At 31.7% G+C, this 5,981-nt stretch overlaps 1 long non-coding RNA gene across 1 annotated transcript; it reads right to left on the bottom strand.

The window, feature by feature from the left end:
- Positions 1 to 2,830: 2,830 nt before the first annotated feature.
- On the bottom strand, positions 2,831 to 4,029 carry LOC113308168. The gene is made up of 3 exons (XR_003339549.1): positions 3,756 to 4,029; positions 3,558 to 3,623; positions 2,831 to 3,400 (listed from the first exon to the last, which is right to left on the bottom strand). It is a non-coding gene; the product is annotated as an uncharacterized LOC113308168 (long non-coding RNA).
- Positions 4,030 to 5,981: the final 1,952 nt, after the last annotated feature.

Below are 5,981 nucleotides of genomic sequence, written 5' to 3'. Positions count from 1 at the left end.
CATAGGATTCTTCCTATGTCGGATATCATCATCCCCAAGTCTTAGTTAGGAAGTAAAATTAAGGGACTCATAAACATCAAAGGGATTAGTGGTGTGTACATAATGTGCACTTATATTTTATGTATACAAACCAGAAATTAGGAAAAGCACTAATGTGTACATGTGTTGGATTTTTATACTTGTGTAGATAGTCGTACACCATCGTGTTATCTCAATAATATATGCATGTTTTGTGGAATAAATGTTGGGTTTTTGTAGGGTTGTACATTGTTGTACACAATTATGCTCTTTTATGATTTTATGGCCCTGGATTTTTATAAATGTGTTAAATAGTTTGTACACTACTATACAATCTCAATAATATATGACCTGTTTTGTGGGTATGGTGAGTCAACTTTTATACATTGTGCTCTCTCTAAAATATAAGAAACCTAATTCTTGATAAAACTCTAAGTTGTTATTTTTCGCTATCTTGAAACGATTTTAATAGCATGCTTGCTATGTGTTTAGGTACTTTTCGAGGCAGCTTAAGTAAGTGAAGAAGAACAATGGACAAGTTTTGTAGATAGACGATTTTATGGATTTTATGATTTTAATAACATATTTGCTATGTCTTAGATTTTAATAGCATGCTTGTTAGTGGTGGTATACAAACTGACCTTACCTTGTCTTTGGATTTTTGTAGATGTGTACATATTTGTACACCAGTGTAAATTAAGATGTTTTAAAAAATGAAAATTATATAGTCATATGGGTACTCTTTTTGTAGATCTCGGAAAGATCTTTCCGAATATATAAAGTTTATGAATTTTGGACAAACGGTTCGAAAGATAAAAAAAAAATTTAATTTTTTTTATTATTTAAAATTGCTGACATCATCATGAGTCACCTTGGACTAATTATAAATATTTGGACTAAATTGTAAATCATCAAGGTTATATGTGTATTTTCCATATTTTAAATAACTTTTGGACTAAATTGTACCTAGTTAAATGGGTGTGGACTAACTAGTATATTTAGATGGGATTTTGGACTAAACCGTATTTTTCCCTTAAATAAAAGAAATTGATGTTACATTTATTTGACCACACAAATTTCCTTTCCTCGGAGACAAGTAATCAAAGAGCGCCACTCAAAGTTTCGAAAATCCATCTTAAGGCGGACCCTCGAGTGTTGTCATCTCCAATTTTTTCAAAAATCCATCTCAAGAGCGCTACTCACATTTTCCACCAATTCTTTTTTCTTTTAGAATATTAAATAGTCCCTTCTTCAGGATTTAGTTGATAAAATTGGATTTTACACGGATATTAAGAAATTGATATTAGATAGAAAAAGAATATACAAAATTCTATCAGATGTAGATGAATTATAGGTAGAGAATAGAACAAATAATTTTCCAAATCAATACAGAACTGAGCAAAAATAAGTAAACTCGATAGCCCGAGGAGGCTGCCATGCTAATATCAATGCATGAGTTTCTAAACCAAAATCATTATCAGTTCTAAAACTATGCTTGTATTCGAAATCCACCAATTCCTCTTTTTATAATAAGTGACGACCGTTGGAATTGTCGGCTCATAGCACATGTTACTTTTCCTAAATTTGATAGAAGATTATAAGGCCAAGTTTTAACCAAAGCAGTCATCACTGGGGATAACAAATTCATCTTGCTACAAAAGTCGAGAAGGAGTTGCTACTGGCTTTACGGAAGTATAATTGAAACATGTTGCATTTTGGATGAGTAGAAGGATCTAGAAGTATTTTCGTGTTTAAACATTTGTACGGTAATATGAATTTCATATTTTAAGCCGCTAATAAACTTAGTGTATAAAAACTTAGTGTATAAAAACTCACGGAAAGATCAGGACTACTAGCCACCATGTATGCTTTAAAGTACTCAAACCTATCATAGTAATCTTCCACCGTATTAGTTTGAGATAATTTGTTAAAGCTACCCATCAAATCAACCACACAAACCACTGAAAAATGCATCCCATGACATACTAAGTATACCTGGTGATAATTAAAAACTAATGATCAACTTTAGAATCAAAATGTATGGCGGGCATTCAACTCAGTCAGCATCAACAAGATAATAAAACAAATAGTACCTTTCACATTTATCAACGCAACCCCTATAATTTGTACCACCAAATCACTGAAAACCAACCTTGGGAGCACGGGAAAATTTACTCGAATAGTATTTTTAACAAGGTCACGAAACCCATTCATCCCTTGATATGAAACATTCTTAGAACCAGAAACTGAATCGGGATTGACAGTTTGATCTGAAACCTCAGTCTGAAATGGTGGAGTAATACCCATGGTTTTGAATATAAGTGCAAAATTGGAATTTGTACGAGATTCAGCCGACTTATCATCAAATCATTGTTTAAGAAAAAATATGTCATGGAAGTTGGTCTGAGCAATTCTGAGAGCTTCGTTTACCGTTAGTTTCTCATCTAGCGTCATCGATAGAGGTTCCCAGAAGTGAATATACCAATTGTACTGTAACAATATAAGATTTAAATGAATTTTTGTAGCAAGTTAGCTTTTCTTTGAAAACAGAACCTGAAATCTTCTGGAAGGAAAATAGGTTTTTTCATTAACTTTCGCGTTGATACAATTGATTAGACTTCAATACTCTCACCTGAAATAACTATATCTTATATTTATTATTACATCACTCACTTATTATGAAACTCGAAAATTTTCTTCTAATTCAATTATCCCAGAATTCTCACTAAACTACCCTCCCTAAAAGAAATTACTAACTAAAATAAAAAAACTCAATCCCATTACAATCCCATGGGTACATGACCAAAACATATTGGAAATATGGTCCCTTCCCAGGGCTATTGATTTAACATTCAAATGCCCAAATTACACAACATAAGTTTTTTAAAACTTCCAACCATTATAAAAAAATAAAAATATTGTGTACAAGAAATTACTTAGTAATATTTCCTTAACAAGTTCACCAATAAAAGCTAACATGATTAAATAGAGATATTGACACCTGAGTCTCTATTTTTCTAATGGGAATACCCATAGGATTAGTTCTGACAATATTATCTCAAATAGTTTGTATACATATACGATTCGTGAGCATTATGCGTAATCCATAATACAAAACAGGATGGGTTTTTGAGCCTTGGACGGACGGATAACATTTTAAGAGATAAACATGTGATCCGACCACCCCAGTCTCATCCTAGCCAAAGACATCTAGCGGTTGTGGTGTTTGTAACCCCCTTCTACCCCTCTTAATTACTTCCTCTTCAATTAAATGTTACAACCATTAAATGGTAGCATTACAACAACAAAAAAAACTGAAAATATAAATGCTACAATAACTTTCAACCATGTCTTCAAAAAAAAAGTGCCAAACTTCAACAATCTGCAAAACACAAAGAATATATTCTTTTTAAAAATAATAGGAATAATTTTTATTTTACTCATGAAAAAATCAAAAATACAAAGCATAATTTCCATTGTACTCATTGAACAAATGGAACACTCGAGTAAGGTGAGGAATGTTACGTGGAGTGCAATACCTTGGGGGTTGTAATATGTAAAACTCAAAAAAAAAAAGGCAATCGAATAAGCAAACCTTAATCAACCTGCAAAACAATAATAACATTGGAGTTGCCATATGTAAAACCCAAAGAACAAAAAACTTTAGAAAAATATATATATACTTAGAAAAAAAACGCTGCAGAAATCTCTTGGGGAATAAAAATCTGTTCACATACTATTTCGAGGAAACTTTGTAGCTAAAAAGAGTAAGAATGGACGATCTTCATGTGGCGGGTTATGGACAAATGAGAAACTTTTACATTTTTGGAAACGGATGGAAGATTGTTTCGTTAGAATCTTCAAAAACATTTTTCAAAAACTTTTACATCTTTTGAAACCACTTTCTCATGCTGATTGATAAATATTGTTTTGTTAGAATAATATAAGAATAAGAACAGTTTTCGAAAGGAAGAGAGACCGAAAAGAAAACGTTATTAAAAAGATATGAATTTCTACTCAGCCGTACATAATAAATGGAGCTAATACTTGGGGGCATGCACGGCTAAATAAAGATTAAATCTCACCATTTGAAATACTTACCTAATTTTAGGAAGAAATTTTTGGTCTGTTTCAGTCCATCATAAATGGGCTAATATTTAGGACATGCACGAAAAATTAAGAATTAAATCTTACCGTTTTGAATAAAATTACTTACCACATTTTTTTTCTCCAAATTCTTTCATTCCTGTATGTACTTCCTGATTATCCTCCCACCATCATGAATACCCATAAATAATGTAGAAAGTCCATACCATGCAACGAAACGGCTGCTCCTATATTCACCTATAATAGGCAGAAAAAAAACGTCCAAAAAAATTAAAAGTTACACTTATTACAATTGTTCCATGAGTGTGTATATAAACAGAGGAATGTATTTCTTCAACCACATTCATCAACTCATTCACACATTTCCTACTCATTCACTTATTTCTAACTTATATTTTTGGTGAAATTTTTACCTTAAGAGTATTAACATGTTTGTTTCCTTTTCGAGAATGCATGATTGTGATGAAAATAAACCTTCAGAGCTCAGGTTTCACGTTGCAAGAAAATGGGAAGAGATCGATTTCACTGCGACCAACGAAGTCACTACTTTGTATTTACTAATGATTGACGAAAATGTTAGTATATTGTTATTGCAATCTGAATGAAACTATTTTTTTTAAATGCAATAAATAGCATTCTAATTAATCTTTACATCCTACACAGGGAAATTTCATGCACGGTATCGTCCCTAAGAAATTGATATGGAAGTTCGGGCCATTACTTTACGAGGGAGGGCTCTATACACTCGCCAAGTTCAACACCACAACAGAGAAATCCAGGTTTCTCCCATCGAAGAATGATCATCAGTTATTCTTCAAATGGGATACCGAGGTTGACTGTTTGTATGGAAATACCGGAGGCATTCCCATGCAAGGACAACATAAAACAATTAACGAGGAATTTTTATCAAAAAATGTTATTTTAAGTCTGGAGAATATCATGAGGAATTATTAAACTATTATTTAAACATAACCAAATTTATAATTATTGGGATTAAGATTTTCATATGTACAGTTCTCATAGGTAGAATTATGACTCATGGTGTGTGGTAGTTACTAAAATTATTTTAACTAAAAATTATTCTGTCTCATGTCATGCCGTTATGGCACGAGTTATTTCTAGTTATATTTACAAAACTACAATTCAAAAAGAAGAATTTGAGAATAATTTAGCAATGAATTAAAAACCAAACAAACGTATTGAGGCGAGTAATCTCTTCACTTAGGATATTTAATGCCCTATATATAATGTTGTTACAGGAAATATCACATATCTCTGGCATGCAACAATACCATGATGTTCTTCTTAGCACTTCAAATTATACAAAACAACAAAAGCGAAAATGTAGCACAAACTCTCTTTAAAAATCTCAAATGTTTCAATGAAGATTGCAAAACCAGAACTTACTTTTCTATATTTCTCCTTCTCAGAAAGAATGGTTTTTATTTCATGTGAAACAAAGCGACAGTTTCATTTTAAATGGTTAGGACATAATTGTTGAGATATGCCGGTTAAGATATATATGTTGAGAACATACACAATTTATATCCACCTCTTATGCTGGATTTGTAGGTTAGTGCAATGGATGTTATTGAAAAGAAAGAAAGGGATAGTTTGTTCATATCTCGAATTATTCCTAGGAATAACGATTAAGAATCAGAATTAAACTTGAACAAGTTCAATAAATAATTTTTATTAATCAAAATCAACGGTCTAGAATAATAACTTTGCAGTCTCTTAAATAGATTTGGGAAGAAAAAAAATCAACGTGTGCAACAAGAAAGGATGAAAACAACCCAAAATCGACCCAAACCTTAAGTTTCTATTGTTGGAAAATTTTAGGTTATCTAAAACAA

The sequence above is a fragment of the Papaver somniferum genome, chromosome 9 (genome assembly GCF_003573695.1).
Source record: "Papaver somniferum cultivar HN1 chromosome 9, ASM357369v1, whole genome shotgun sequence".
Lineage (NCBI taxonomy): Eukaryota > Viridiplantae > Streptophyta > Magnoliopsida > Ranunculales > Papaveraceae > Papaver > Papaver somniferum.
This window is presented reverse-complemented; position numbering and strand designations above follow the sequence as displayed.